Source organism: Podarcis tiliguerta, assembly GCF_965153285.1.
Source record: "Podarcis tiliguerta genome assembly, chromosome: 2".
Classification (NCBI taxonomy): domain Eukaryota; kingdom Metazoa; phylum Chordata; class Lepidosauria; order Squamata; family Lacertidae; genus Podarcis; species Podarcis tiliguerta.
In genome coordinates this window covers 46,293,680-46,310,466 of record NC_139535.1, presented here as the reverse complement: position 1 = coordinate 46,310,466, position 16,787 = coordinate 46,293,680, and the positions used below count along the sequence as shown (strand labels likewise).

Below are 16,787 nucleotides of genomic sequence, written 5' to 3'. Positions count from 1 at the left end.
GAAGCTACACACAGAAGCAAACACTGCCTGGTTCTACTCCCAATTGCTGAGGAGGAATATCAACAAGGGTCTGTCACTCTAACCAGTACATCAAATGTGCCCTTCTTTGGGGTTTGGCAGATTGAATTTTGTTTGAAAACGAGCTGTCTTTACTTACATAGGGCTCACCCTAGCTTTCCGGGTGGCTTGTACAATTCACAGAGTGATAAAAATAGAAACAACAATCAAGATTAAAAATATATATATACACCACACAGCAGGAATGTACAACAATGAGAAAATCAGCAGGCTCAAGTAAGATCAAATAAAAAGGCACTTTATTTGGTGCATAACATTGCCTGTTCTACACCTTGCTCAGAGAACACACACAGCAGTGGTTCTCCATACCAAGCAATAATATTCTAGATGGTGAGGGAAGTGTCAGTTTTGCCGTTTAGTTTCTTCTAAAGTCAAAGATGTTGTCGGTAGTGGGGGTTGGACAGCACAACAGAAGCTTCACTTTCCCCTCACACTTTACTTTAGAATTCTAATGTTAACGTTAATAGGATTCCAAGACAAAAGTATCCTTGCATCTGCATCTCCTGCTAATTATTTGAGAGGTTGTTTTGCCCCAAATAAACTCCAACTTTTGAAAAAACGGCATATTCTTCATCTACAGAACAAGTAAGAAAGGAGGCTACAGAATAAGGAAGACCCACAGTGAGGCAATTATGTTGGAGAAAAGATACAGTAGGGATAATAATAAGAACAACAAATGAAATTACCAAAAGAGCTAAATTAAAGGAAGCCATGTATCAGTCTATGATGTTGGTGAAGAGCTGCTGATATATTATCAAGTTAATAGTTTGAGCGTTGTGATCTGTGTTAAAGGCTGATCAGAAAGCAATTTCGCAAGTTCATGGAATCTTCCTATTACAGCTGTTCTAGCCAGCATGATACAACACTACAAGGACACATAAAGTTTAATGGCGGTGGATGGGAACGTACAAAATGGTGGCCCCATACAGGATGGAAATCGGACATAAGTTAGTTATTTTTTGTTTCCAGCTTTACTTGCATCAGGGGACACTAGACAGCCAGCTGTTCGTAGTTATTAGCTGAATAGACAGACCACTTCCTCTGTTTACAGTATCATAATAAACCCAGACTGTGATCTTATACATGGGGCTGGAGGGACCCAAAGGCAATTTTTTTAAAAAAAGAAACTATATATTATAGAGCTTCCAGGCTGTTTCTTTGTTTTCATGGTCCCACTGAATAATAAGAGTTATACTTACATTAAAGATTTGTATTTATTTATTCACAGAGACTGGACAAACTGACTCACTAGTAGCTCTCATCAGACTTTGGGAGACCATTATACACAATAATGCATGCTGATGTAGTGGTTCATAGATTATGTACTGGAAATGTTTAGGATAGCTACCCCATAGTATATAACTTTTCCCCAAAACATTATTGCTGACCGTGTCTCTCAATTCATAAAGGACTTACCATATACTACACCCAGCTGTAGGTGAAACTGGTTTCTTCAATGTGCTTCCACTGAAATCAATAGACTTCTCCTAAATATAATGTGGGGCATGCATTCATTTGGAATGCTCAACTCACCTGCCATGAAATAATAGATCTTTACTTAAGTCCTGTTCTGTGTTGCAAGCACAGTCAATGGAGCATCACATAAGCAATACTTCATAAGCAGCTCATCTTGAATGTTCACAATAAGCATTAAATATCCCTCTCCCACAAAATATAACCCCTCTCCATCACCACTCCACCCAGATATTATTTGCAGGGTTCTGCCATCACTGCCAAGAGTTTAACATGGGGGGAAATGACTGTATATAAACTTGTTTCAAGATGTCTAAAGGCAGACTCTAAGGCCTGGTTTGCATACAATAACCAAAATGTATATGGCACTTGAAATCATTTGTGTACAGTGGCTCAACATACAGATTTGGCAATGCTCATACAATCTTCCTTTCTGGATGTTTGAAGGGATGAAGACTGCTTGATCCATGTGGCAAATTGCTGCACATGAACTGGGCACAGTGTGGTAACAGCTGCCAAGGAGAGATTCCTCCATATGGAAGCCATTGTATGCAAGTTCGCATTGTGATTCTGAAGGCATAGGAATTCAGAACTGCTCCAGACTAACAACTCCAGTGAACACAGCAGCAAATGCACACACCCTGCTGAGGTTTGGGCTGCAACCAGTGTGGGGTTGCATTCTCTTGTGGAAATCCAATTTTAAGAGCCACACATCTATCTACTTCCTCAGGGCAGGACTAAATGAACTTTTAATTATATCAACAGCCTTTGTAACCTTTTGTTCTTAAGGCACCACAGGTGACGATCCATCTAACTAGGGCATGGAAGAACTTAGCCCCATTCACATAAGAGTGAAACCTTATCCCAAACTTCTAAAGGTTGCAATACTTTTACACAACATTGAATTATAACATTAAACCTTCCCCATGCATCTCACTCTGTGCAATCAATAGATTGTTGTGGCACACAAAGAGCAATGTGCAGTGCAAGATTGGCCTCAAAATGTTAGATGGTATGAATTTAGCAAATGAGCTTCATATGCATGCAGGCAACTCCAAATTTATGTGGGGGTTCTAGGCACCACATGCGTTTAAGTGAAAACACGTATATTTGAAAAAGTGTGCAAACACTCCGTTCCGCCCTCCCCACTCCTTTCTGTGATGTTTTTGTGATATTTTTGAGTCACTTCGGGGCTGGGCACAATGCATGTATGTGCAGTCACACACATATTGAATGCACGTGAATGGGGAGTTGCCTGTATATAACTTTCAGCCTCTGATTGAGGAAGTGAAAGCAGGCGTCAGTTTTAGAAATAATATTTATTTAATTTTACATACCGCTTTGCATTTCAACAGAAATCTCAAAGCAATTTACATTTCCTAACTAAAAGGAAACAACGCAAGAAATGCAATACAAATTCCAAAAACAAAACAACTTTAAAGACAACTCCAGATTTTAAGTAACATAATTGAAAACAGCAATAAATTAGGATTGCTAGAAGATGGGTAAGAAAGGCTTCACCCAGAAATAGCAATGGAACATTTATTCACAGTTGAGAAGAGTGGTATGCTATACATATCTAAGAAATAGAGAGGCAGCCGCCTTCTAAAGATGGGAAACAAGAAGATACCACGACTGAACATGACCATACTGTAAGGATGGCCAAAGCAAATCGTTCCGAAGAAATCAAAACATCACCTGCAGGTGATATTCTAGGAAGTTCAGAGCTTTCATAGAAGTGTGATTAGGATCACATAATCTAAGGCGAAATATATGGTGGTGGTCTCACAACTCCGGACACATCACAGTTAATGAATATCTAGGCCTATTTCCATTGGGCTTTTGGCCGGGATATGGGACTAAGACCGCTGTGGCTGATTAGCTAAAATCTAACTCCATTGTTGGAGCTTGTCTGTCTTTGAATACCAGTTGGTGGTAACCATAGGATAGAAGTGTTGTTGCGCTCAGTTCCTGCTTTGGGGCTTGCCATAGGCATCTAGTTGGTCACTGTGAGAACAGGATGCTCGACTAGATGACCACTGGCCTGATCCTGTAGGCTCTTCTGATGTTCTTATGACCTATAAGGCCTCTCAGCTGCTTTAAATACCATAGATTGTTAAATTATTCTGCCTGGTTGGGTGGAGCCTTTCAGGCACTGTGTATTGCAGTGGTTCCGCGCCTGTCTGGTCGGGGGGGGGGGGGGGCTATGGTTTGATGCCATAGCCTTTGCACTATGGTGTCCCACAGGGTTTTGGCTTGTCCCCCATTTTGTTTTTTAATATAGCGGTACATAGGGTTACAAACTTAATTCGTTCCGGAGGTCCGTTCCTAACCAAAACCATTCTTAACCTGAGGCGGGCTTTTGCTAATGGGGCCTCCCATTGCCACCATGCCGCTGGCACGTGATTTCCGTTCTCATCCTGGGGCAAAGTTCGCAACCCGGAGCAACTACTTCCAGGTTAGTAGAGTTTGTAACCTGAAGTGTTTGTAACCCGAAGTGTTTGCAAACCGAGGTACCACTGTATCTACATGAACTGAGCTAGCTTATTTGGAGTGAGGCACTAGCAAAATGGTGGCTGGAATTCAGTTCTATTGCTTCTTGCCATTTAATACAAAGGTAGCAGTTGATATCTTTGCACATTACCTGGATTCCAGACTCACTCTAGATTTTTTTATTCTTTCCAGACCATTATTTCTGTGTGTGTTTACGCGTATATATTAAAAATATGTATTTTTAACTTAACCGTATCTCTGGATTGTGGGATAACCAGACTCGTATGACCTGTCACACGTGACAGAGTTAATACAATAAAGTAAGCTGCCAGGCTTAGCTATGTCCACTTCCCCTCACCTTTGGAGGAGCTAGATAATCAAGCTTTATTCTCCTCCAGTCTACATGTGAACTTCAGTGTGTGAGCTCTGAGCTGCTCCTTCCAGCCACATAGTTTTAACAAGCCTCTCTTGAGTTCCCATACCAATAAACTAGGACCTTTTACCACTTCTAGCTAAGCTAGCTACTGCCTGGGCAACTTTTTCTGCAGCACATTATACTGACCTTTGAAGAGTTTGTAAGTAAACCAATTTTTAACATACCAAGCATGTGGTCTTTTTCCTATGCTGAGGGATTAGAAAACTTTGGAAAGAAATTTTTTAAGGGGACATTTTGCAATTCACTTGGAGGAGCGTATTTTAAAGGTTCAACAACCTATATTTCCACGCTTTACTTTGCTGCATATTTTGTGATTTTAAATCTTTACTGTGGTTCTCTCATCAAAGAAGACTTGCCCTAAACAGGGATCTTGGTGCATATATATATATATATATATATATATATATATGCACACCAACATGGATCTCAAGAATGAGTACCTTAAAATAATAAGGAATTTCATTTTTACATTTAGAAATTATCATTTTGTCTCCTAAAGGAAAGTTGAACCTGATCTTTAAACCTGTTTAGAGGCAGAAAACTATGCATGCCATTGAGGGGGGGGGCTAGCCAATGTCCATTACAACATATTGATTGATATATGGAATATCAGAGCTTTTTCTAGCAGATATAAATTAATAAATATGCTGCAAAGAACACAGCCAAAATTATGCAGAATAAATTGCCAGTGGACCATATTTCATCTGTCTACAGAATGTGTACACACACACACACACACACACAAATATTTCGTGTATGTATGCATACATCTGTTATATGAATATATATGTGTGTGTGTGTGTGTGTGTGTGTATGACTCGTTCACACACAGAGAGGGACATGCACAGAAAGAGAACAGGAAACTATAAACCCAACAACACAATGGAAAGCTCTGGTGCATATAATTTTTTCCAGTTATTTTCTGAGATGAGTAAAAGAATACATTGCAAATGTTTGTTCTTTCATCCTTTTAACAGTACTAACCATGGAGCCTTTAATCTAAGCAAGAAATAATTTAAATGAGTTTCTCAAATCTTGAAAAAGAATAAAACACAGGGAAGTTAAATATAACCTGCTACTTTTTAAGTGGCCTTTATTTTATTTTTTTAATAAAAAAGCTGAAAACAGAAAACAAAATGCAGTACTCAAATCAATGGGCTGTTTTGTACAAAACACTAAACCATAGGTTAGTGCTACATGTGTGAGCCAGACTAAGTCTGACCAAAACTTGGGATCATGTACACACACACACACACACACACACGAGGCGGGGGGGGGGGGAGAGAAAGGGAGGATCCTACTACTGTGTTTACTTTCAATATCCACTAAACCTGGTTTGTTATTATGTACAAACCAGGGCTTGTGGTTTAAATCAAACTTGGATTAGTTGAACAAGCCAGCTTCATAAGCCATGGTTTGGAAATAGCTTGGCTGGAAACTTACAAGTTTGTTTTAAATGACAGTTGTTGCTAAGTAATGACAAGCTAGGATTTGTGGAAGCTGAATGTAAACACAGGAAAAGTCCTTCTGCTGGTTGCTCAGTGGAGGCAGGCTGTGAACAATAATGAGGGGAGTTTAGACCGCACACAGCTGAGGAAACGATGAGCCACAGAACTGCCATATTTGCGTAATGACACAGTTCATTGTGGTATCAACAGATGCATTAAAAAGAGGTAAAAAATACACTGTTAAATTTATCACATTTATAGTGTGCCTTTCCACAGAAGCATTCCAAGTAGCTCAGCAACTTACTTTTTAAAAAAAACAAACCCATAAAACTTCAAAAACCCCAAACATCCAGAAAAATATATTAAAAACAGTCAGAAAACAATAAAAATAAACAAATGTAAATTAACAGTCCTGATCTCCAAACAACACAAAAGAGATTCTGGCACCTTCACCAACAGGCTTCTAATCTTAGTGTTTCTTACGTCTGGAAGTGACACACTCCTGATGAACTACTTTGCAAACTGAGGGAGGGCTGCTTGTATGAACCTGCCTATTTGAGGCCTAGCTTCAGGCACCTTCAAAGGCTAAGTGGGTGGCTACTGGAGATGGGGCCTCTTCTGTTGCGAGGCCCAGACTCCCAACCCCATTTTCTCAAGGAGGTTTCAGTGCTTATTTATTTATTTGGAAACATTATGATTAGTACCACTGGCAATTTAGAACATACATTGCACTTGCAAAGGACTTTGCAAAGAGACTATATTTTGCAACATCTCCATAAAGCAATCTTTATAGCATATACCAATTTTTGCCAGCCTGGTGCCTTCCACATGTTTTGGACTAAAAGGAAATGTAGAAGTTGAACAAGGAGGGCACCAGGAAATGGCAGACTTTGGGCATCAAAATTTCAGCGGCGCCCTGAGATGCCAAAATTTGGTGGCCACCCCGTCATTAGACATTGTTGCAGTGCCTCCTGCTGCACCCTCTCAACTCGGTGCCCAGTGTGGGCAAATGGGCCGCACTCCCTTAAATGTGCTTCTGCACCAGGTTGCATATGCTGCAAGAAACCTGTTGGTGCTGCACGTCTGTCATCTGACCAGTAGAACCGATGTCTTTGCAAAATAAACACAGTGGTACCTCTGGTTGCGGACGGGATCCTTTCCAGAGGTCCGGTCGGATCCCAAGGTTTCCACAACCTGAGGACCGCTTCTGCGCATGCGTCAAAACCCGGTAAAATACTTCCGGGTTTGCCGCGCACACATCCCAAAGTTTACGTAACCAGAGACTTATGTAAATGGAGGTACGACTGTAAATAGAAACACAGAAGGACCTATCAGGCTCCATTTTAAAAACTGAAGGCATTGTCCCTCCAACCTAGAAGGCTGATAGGCAATGCTACTTCTTTGCTCCTCTGGTCTTATCGTACCATAAAAAAACAGTACCTATGCTTCGAAGATGCCGGGGCTTTACAAGGCCTGGCTATTGTTTGTTACACAGAGACAAGGGAATGCCTCCCCACCAGGGCCTTTCAACTACCAGACTCTGCCCTCAGCGAAATAAAGGAAACAATCAGCGGACTGTTCTCCACTGCCTCCAGATGGTGCCCCACATCCAGCCCCGCTCTTGGTTGCCCTCTTCTTCTTCTTCTTCTTTGTTTTGTTTTACACACACTGTGCGGTTTCATCATTCATCCTGACTGTTTGATTTAAGTCTCCATTCCCTGGATCAAGAAAGGCCTGGCAAGGGAGGAAGAATGAAAGAAAGTGACACATTGACAGCTTCTTTTTCACAGTAATGAACCAAACTGCACTCTCTTCTCCCCGCCGGCCTTTTACTATCGTCTTTTCTTCCTCTATAAAGGAACCCCGAGGGGACAGAGGGACAGGTTGGGGGATCAGCTCAGAAGTCTCTTCCACATATAATGTTCTGTGCCTCCACATGTGGGCTTCTCCAATGGAGCCCCTGCTGAGCCCGAGGATTATTTTTAGCTTATCTAACTCTTGCTTGTTTCCTGTATACAATAAAAGGATATCTGTTGACAAATGGCATTAAAGTTTCATCAGGGTACCTCGCAGTCAGAAAGCGTGCAGGCTGTACACCAATGACTTTGGCTCTCATCAAAAACAAAGTTTCTTTACATTGGCAAACAGGACATTCAGATCTGTTAAATGATCTAAAAGGTTAACTGCTATATCTCCAGAATCAGTAAGACTTTAATCCATATTTTAAAAATCAGATTTACATGCAAAGGATAGGAAGACAGGAGGCAATCTTTGTAGAATCGGATGCTTTGTGTGTTCTTTGCTTTACAAAAGCAAAACACAGATTTTTTTCAGTCCAATATCAGGTGCTATTGCATCTATAACCAATCTCAGGGTACCCTAGTAAAGGGGTCTGAGTTGAAGTTTCTGTCCTGAAGCCAAGCGGGTGTAGAGGTGCCATAGAACTTCTGGAATCAGCCTGGGGAGGACCAGCTTATTCTTGAGGTGGTCCATAACCCAGGCATGACCCTGTCCAAACTTCAGCCTTCCCACAGAAGGCTGATATAGGATACACACCCAATGCCTAAGCCAAAGCCTACCTAAATCTGTAATCAATAAAGTTGTGGCCGAGTCTTAACTCCAGAAAGTTGTGTCAAGTTTATTCCACCCGTTATCACTTCATGACTCTGCCTATGGGGCACGCTGCAAGTGGGTCTACAACCTCTTAGAGTCTTTGGCAAAATCAATATTCTGAATTAAGTTGTTTTAAGGAAACTGTTCCAATTTGGGGGGGGAAATGTGTCTTTGCTCACTAGGTCTGCTCCAATTTCACTTCAGAATCAATTATATACTTTTTGTCATGATTTGTCTACAATACGGCTTCTCAAGCCTGATCGTGATAAGCTTCCAAGTTAAAAAAAGAAAATGCCCAAGGTTTCTAAGATAAGAAAATGTGAGAGTTCTCAACTAGAGAGCAACAGAAAGAGACTGAATAAGCAGAATTTTGTTTGGTACATATTGGAAGAGGGCAGTGTGTAAGACAATATTGGGCCTGGTCACAGAAAAGTTCTCTGTTTTCCTAGCAACTGCCCATTTAATTTAACAGCTGTTTGTGTTTTGATATTTGTCAGCACAGGCACCAGGTTTCAGAGGGCTGTGATCAAAGACAGCTTGCTAGACCTCCCACCCAGAAGCAAGGGGCTCCTCCTCCCAGCAGAGCCAAGTTTACCTAATTGCTGGTGGTGGGAGAGGGCCCCCCCATTTTATCCTTATAGCAACTATGAGATTGGTTAGGCCAGGCATAGGCAAACTCAGTCCTCCAGATGTTTTGAGACTACAATTCCCATCATCCCTGACCACTGGTCCCGTTAGCTAGGGATGATGGGAGTTGTAGTCCCAAAACATCTGGAGGGCCGAGTTTGCCTATGCCTGGATTAGGCTGAGGGACAGACTGACTGACTCAAAGTCACCCCTCAAGCTTCATGGTTGAGTTGGGATTTCAACTCTCGCCTCTCAGGTCCTAGTTCCAACCACCACTCCACATGGGCTCTCCAGTGCATGACCTCTGCTGTGTGCTGCTACCAGATCCGACCAAACATTAACTAACACACATGCACACAAGCTACTAGAATAAGAATGGAGCAAATAGCAAATGTGGTTTCTTCTGCTTCCAGTACCATTTCCCAATGCATGACCTCTATCTGTGCACATTCATAATAGCTTTTCTGATAGGTATCATCCCATAAGGATTCACTGCAATGATTTGTTCACATGCGGTTTGTCCACTCATGAACACTTCGCCAATGATTAATACTACTCTACATCCTGGGAGATTTGAATCCCTGCACAATCCATCTTCTTGCAAAACGTAGTGTTTTATTTATATGAAATTCTACACCATGTCCCTTTTTGAAGATGCTGCCCTGCTATTTCTGGATTTGTCTTTTTTCATGTTCTTTTTACGTTAAAAGAAATGAGAGAAAAGAAATAAAGCATTCAAAGGAAGGAAGAAACAGTATAGTCATAGGGATATCATAAAGTACTCCAGCTCCACTGAGGGGCAGAAATGAAGCCAGAATCAGGGTGCAAGTAGCCAGCTAAGAGTTTCTTGAGTGGAAAAGAGAAGAAATTGAATTAACTCACATAATAATAAAAGTAGCAGCCTGTATAGACCCGCCTGATTCACAAATTCGTTAATGTTGCACCCTCAAGTTCACCTGCTTAAATTGAAAACAGGAATTGAGGGGTTGGGAGAGGATAGAGGGGATGTATACTTCCTGCTACCAGAATACAGTGGTACCTCGGGTTACATACACTTCAGGTTACAGACTCCGCTAACCTCAGATTAAGAACTTTGCTTCAGGATGAGAACAGAAATCGTGCTCCAGTGGCGCAGTGACAGCAGGAGGCCCCATTAGCTAAAGTGGTGCTTCAGGTTAAGAACAGTTTCAGGTTAAGAATGGACCTCCAGAACGAATTAAGTACTTAACCTGAGGTACCACTGTAGAGATAAACATGCAAACCGGGCTATCACGCTTATTTAAAAGCAGGTGAAAAACCCAGAATCTGGACTTTGCTATTGAGTATTTTGAGGAAGAGAATGAACTTTGGCACCATCCCTTTCCCAGCAACTCACTTTCCTTTTATGAAAAGTCACCTTACAATTTTTAGAGAATTGTTGTCTGGACAGCCTAGGACCTCCATACACACTGCCCAGCCTTGCACCCCGGGAAGGTCACTTCGGTGCTAACGCAGCAGTTTGGCTTCACCCCCAGAAGAGCACTGCATTGTCTCTTGAGCCAGACAGATGCCAACATTTGCATGTGCAGCCTGGCTTGTGTGTATGCAAATGTTTGTGAGAAAGACCAACCTCTTTAGATCTTGTTTTGGGCTTCTTGGGTAGAAGTTGCCAAAGGCATCTTCTTTGCTCCAGTGCGGAAGTTGGTCCTGTTCCTTTTCAAAATCCCAATATTGCTTTCGTTGCTTATATAGTGCTGTCAGCATGCGTAGGGTCTTGAGTTCAACTTCCTCCACCTAATTCTCCAGCAAGTTTCATTGTCAAGTACTATAAGTAAGTCTCTTATTGACAATCCAGAATGGCATAAGCTGATGCCTTTGCTTTACATGAAGCTGGATTGTTTACATCAGCTTTCCAAAACATCTGGCTGGCACCAGGTGGCCAAAGGCTGGTTTTCATCTTCAACAGCTTCTTTCAAGTCTGACATTAAACACAATGCTAGACCTACTGGGTTGCTGTGAAGAATTTTCAATTATTCTTAACTCAAGCAACCAGTAGCTAAACTCAAATCTCCCAGACCTTAAAAGTTGGCCAACCTCACAACATGCTTTACTAAATAGCTCCAGTGTGTTATATGAACAACTGCCAAGTATACTGGGTTGGGGGTCATGACAAGTGTAGAGAGTAAAAAACAGCAGATACGCACTGTGTGCCAATTTCTCTGTGTTATGACTAATGTGACATCATGAGTCGCTACTAAATCACTGCACTATGAAAACAAACACTCCATCACAACAGAGCACTCAACCTTCATCTTGTTCTGTGGCAAAAAAAAGAAAAAGAATCTCTGGAGGTTTTCCAAAGCCACCTGCTACCTGGTACTTAGCACCTCTATCATCCATGTCAATGATAGGGGCTGTCAGCTAGTACCTGGAAAGTGGGAACTTTCCATAGCTTGTCACAGACACATAAAAGCATTCAGTAGGTTCTAAGGAGGCTGCTTTCAGTAAACCAATTTTATTTCATGCAGGAACATGCATTTTCAAAGGACCATTCAGTCACAAGACCATATGGATCACTTTTATGCATTTGGCCCAAGGTCCAGCATTCTGTACACCCAGGAAACTCACGAGCAACTCCATCAATAGCATGCACATCTACTGCGTGTGTTCCCGGTCTCTTGAGCATTAACTTATCAGAGACTTCTCAAAGTTTAATCAGGGCTAAAAGCCATTATTGGATCATTTTCAGATGCACAAATAGGGACACGTAGATTAGATGTTACAGGGAATGTCCAAACTTTCAGTGACTATGGGTATTGAGATGCGAGTGCTTAAATTCCTTGGTTATTAAACAAGAAGGTAGTAGTTGCCTAAAAGGAGGGATGCAGGTTTTGCAGAGCTGGTATTATACAATGCAATGTGGCAACTGCAATTGCTCCACTCATTTGTAATCTTCATCAACTTGCCATATGTTTGTAGTTTGATACTATTCAAGTGCATTCACCATGTTACAGTTGGTATCATGAAAATGCTTAAAGCCTGAAAAGGCTTTTATTGTTTTACTTATATTCTTATATCACAAACCAGGAGTTGCACTCTGTTGCTAAACCACAAACGTTCAGAACCGCATACGATGAACCTGGCAACTGGAACATTCCTAGTAGAAGTGAAGTATGTGTTTGTTTTATGCTAAGAACATGGAAATTTAGGTTTCTGATGCTGTATCACTGTTTGTTCCAGTTCACACATGTAAGATGGGAAACATCAGCTGCATAAATAAGATTGCTTCCTGAAGAAAAATACAACAAGCCATAGAGTCAACAGAGAAACATAACTGGAACTCGTTACTTATAATCTTCAGGCAATTGTATTCCAGCTAAGTTCTACTCAGAGAAGACCCACTGAAATTGATGAACCAAAGTTAGTAACCTCCATTCATTTAAATGGGACTATTCCAACTAACATCGTATACAACCCAATGCACTGGTAGTGCATGATTAATCGCAAAATAGAACTTAGCGTAAAATACTAAACGAAACAAAGTACAACAGTTATAAAAGCAAATAAACTGAAAATGGCTTTCAGAAAACAAAAGAAAAAGAAAGAAATATACATGGTGTGCATTCTAATTCTTGATATATGCATACTTTATTCTTTTCTCTTTTTTTGTTAAGGCAGAACCTTGTAAGGTTCTTTGTTATGGTGAAGAATGTACCACACACACTGTGACAAAATTCCCTTGATCCTTTGGCCTGCAAGGTTTTTTTGTCCCCGTTTTCCATTCCATTCGTGCTCCACAGCCTTAGTATTTAGCACAGAGAAGGTGTGCATCACAATGCAGGTTGCTAAGTGACAGTTACAATATGTGCAATGAACAGCTCCCACACAGGCTTATGGAATCTCTCAGACTGTGCAAATGTAGAACTGATTGAGTGAACAGTGGGTGACACTATATTGTGCTTCCATGGAATTGCTCCAACCCAAGTAAGTCAATGCCCCCCCCAGCTTTCTTCTGCTCCAACCCAAGTAAGTCAATGCCCCCCCCAGCTTTTTTTTTTTTTTTACAAAGAACAAATGAGAAAATGGGAGATTTAATTAGAAGTCTAGCAATCTTACCTAAAAATACATGCTGTGTAACAAAATGCAACTTCCATAAAATTTCCAAAACTGAAAAGGCTTGATTTTGCTTTGTCCAGTTGTCATGTTAAACAGATAAGGACAACAATAGATAAGGCTGGCATATTGAAAATGTGATTAGTTAACACATAATACACTCTTATCCCTTATTCTAGATAACTTAGCATAATGGATACTCTTTACAGCTCAGCATTGTAACTGAAGTTAACAGACCAGAAAATGCACTCACGTATCATGAAATCACTTTTTCTTTTTTGATGTTCAGCATGCAAATTAATTATAAACTACACTCAGACCATGGGAACAATGGAGGGGATGAGGGTGGCAAGAAAAAAAGAAGGGAGGTGCAATCAACTAGAAAAGGCTGGAGGTTTGTTGTAAATAGCTGAAATGTCAAACTAAAAACGAGAAGTCTGTGCTTAGTTCAACACCCATTCAGTGTGTTTTCTCATTAACCTTGAAAGTGATTGTATTTACAGTAGCCGCGTCAGCTGTTCTTAAGTATTCATATATTCATTTCCCAGTTCCACATTTCTCTTTCAGCTTTAAATACAGCAATCAAAACGTCCGTGCCCACAGCACCATTGTCAATTTATCAGTAAATAATATAAACCAATAGCCAACTCTTTCCAAGTATAGATCCTTATGCAGCCAATATGGCATCCAGCCACATTCAAGAGCAGGAAACCCCAAACTCGGCCCTCCAGATGTTTTGGGACTACAATTCCCATCATCCCTGACCACTGGTCCTGCTAGCTAGGGATGATGGGAACTGTAGCCCAAAAACATCTGGAGGGCCGAGTTTGGGGTGCCTGTCCAAGAGGGAGATTATTAGTGGGGGTGGTGGCAGCTGCCATGGCACTAACAGCCATGGGGGGGGGGGCAGGTAGCAGCTAGTCACAGAGCTGGTGGCAGCAGCAGGGAGTCAGGGCAGGTCTATGGGTGGCAAATAGGATGGGCATAATCCACCACTCTTTGTGATCTACCGCCTAAGTGTCTCAGTGTTCCTCATTAAACGTCCAGCTCTGCAGAGTATCCTGGACAGGAGTACTCCACACTTCAATCTTGTTTAAGGTCCCACTTGAGTAAGATGAAATTGTTCTAAGAAAAGACAAAATTTGACGCCTCCTTGAATATATTCACTGAAAAGAAATTTAAGGAATGAAATTTGTGGAGAAGGCAGAACTTGTCAAAGGACATGCAGTGCTGGAGCTCCTCAAAATTTTGACCGATTCTGGCCCACAACAAAGACCTGCGTATGCCGATTTGGCTATAAACAGCGGCTTTGGGTATGTTGTGATGACAGAAGTAGCCAAAGGTAAAGTTTCCTATCTTATTGACTTTTTTAGACTAAAATATTAAAACGCCTCCCAGAGGTCTCCATCTGCTGTAGCTGCTGAGAGCCAGTGTGGTGTAGGGGTTAAGAGCAGTGGACTCGTAATCTGGCGAACCGGGTTCGCTTCCCCACTCCTCCACATGCAGCTGCTGGGTGACCTTGGGCTAGTCACACTTCTCTGAAGTATCTCAGCCTCACTCACCTCACAGAGTGTTGTTGTGGGGGAGGAAGGGAAAGGAGATTGTTAGCCACTTTGAGATTCATTAAGGGGAGTGAAAGGCGGGATTATCAAGTCCAAACTCCTCTTCTTCTAGGTGCTTCCAAAATGGCAGCTAGCCACCAGAGGAACTCAGCAGACTATTCTCTTAATACAATGGAAGGAATGGCACAACTGAGAGCCCTTAAGGATCAGAGAGAAAACTTGCGGATCTTGGTTCTTGGATCAAGGAGGTGGAGTTCATGACCTCAGAGGCGATGTAATGGAGCTTGCTGTGTTTTAAGCTAGTAACGTCTACATGCTTCCAAGCTAGCAAGATCTACTTTGCTTTCCCCCTAGAACTCACAGGTTCACCAACAGAAGCCAAATGCAAATTAGTGTGCTCACTGTCCTGCTGTGCCAGAAGTGAGCTCACTATCCTTTCTCACAAAAATCCATTCCTTCCCCCCAAAAAAGCTTTTTTAATTGCAGCAACCTAAATTGGGATGGTGAAGTTGCTGCTGTTGCTGAACAATTAAGTCAGAAATCCTTGATAAGACTGCACAAATCACCCAGATATCCACCAGTAGATTCCCAACTATTCTGCCCACCTCTGGCTTTAAATTAATTAAATTGGAATATTGGTTGAGGACTCCCTCAAACCCTTCTTAATCCTACTGCTGTTTGTGACCACTTCCAACATGAAACTTTAAACAGGTAAAGTACTCGAGAGAATTGTCTCTGTGGATGGCAAGGCAATACTTAAATGTAAAGGGACCCCTGACCGTTAGGTCCAGTCGTGACCAACTCTGGGGTTGTGGCGCTCATCTCACTTTATTGGCCGAGAGAGCTGGTGTACAGCTTCTGGGTCATGTGGCCAGCATGACTAAGCCGCTTCTGGCAAACCAGAGCAGCGCACGGTAACGCCGTTTACATTCCCGCTAGAGTGGTACCTATTTATCTACTTGCACTTTGACGTGGTTTCGAACTGCTAGGTTGGCACAGAAACCCATTCCTTCAGCAGGAGCAGGGACTGAGCAACGGGAGCTCACCCCGTCGCGGGGATTCGAACCGCCAACCTTCTGATCAGCAAGTCCTAGATATGTGTAGAATTATGGCTAGTGTTTACCAGTTTCACCTGGTTTCTCAGCACTAAATAAACAAGGTTATCAGCCCCTGGGCCCACTTCAGAGAAACATGATCCCAACCCCTGAAACACGGAGTGCTTCCTTTTATATAGCTCTCACTATGTCCTATCCAGCTCAGGTTAATGCAGCCTCCAGCCAATACAAGGGTAATTCACTCCCAGGCTGAAGTTCCAGCAGACAATCTAATAATCAAAGGATTAGCTGCAAACAGTGACTGATGGCCTTCTAAGAAACAGCAAAAGCTAAAACAAACAGAATGTTTTCAACTATAGGCTGGAAGCACAGGTCTGGGCTTTGAGGTGACTCTGCGTCAATCGCATCTGCTTTCTGCAAGTCTTTAAAATGGCCAAAAGAACAGCTGAAAACATAAACTTTGAAACTCCAACAGTGGTAAAATGTGCAAGCTGTTAATACAAAACAAGCTTAACACCTCTCTTCACTTTTGGCATCACAACAAAGCAGCACGCAGGATAGGAAGCGTGGCCTGCTCTTGTGTATCCTCTTTCCTTTCCCCTCTTCTGCCATTAAATTCTGAAGCTTCTAAAGGGGCTTCCAAAAATAAAAAAGAAAGAAGGGAGGGGGAAGAGTTGTCTCATCAAATAATAAAGTGTGAATAGAGATCTGAGCCACACCTGCCCTAGCTAGATACAGAGGTAAGCACATACAGTATTCTGGTTCCTACAGTTTCTTCCACAATTCTACAGTTTATTAAATTACACATAAACTTCCTCTTTCTTTTGAAGTAAAGACTCCAAGTTTCTATGGGCCCTGCTACACTGTGCATTGGAAGCCATATTCTGAATTTCCCAAATCCGACGCTTTC

At 41.8% G+C, this 16,787-nt stretch overlaps 1 protein-coding gene across 8 annotated transcripts in view; it reads right to left on the bottom strand.

Annotated features, from left to right (window-relative positions):
• The window catches only part of EFCC1 (EF-hand and coiled-coil domain containing 1), a 61,855-nt gene that overhangs the window by 37,480 nt on the left and 7,588 nt on the right, over positions 1 to 16,787 (bottom strand). The gene's annotated exons all lie outside the window — the stretch shown is intronic.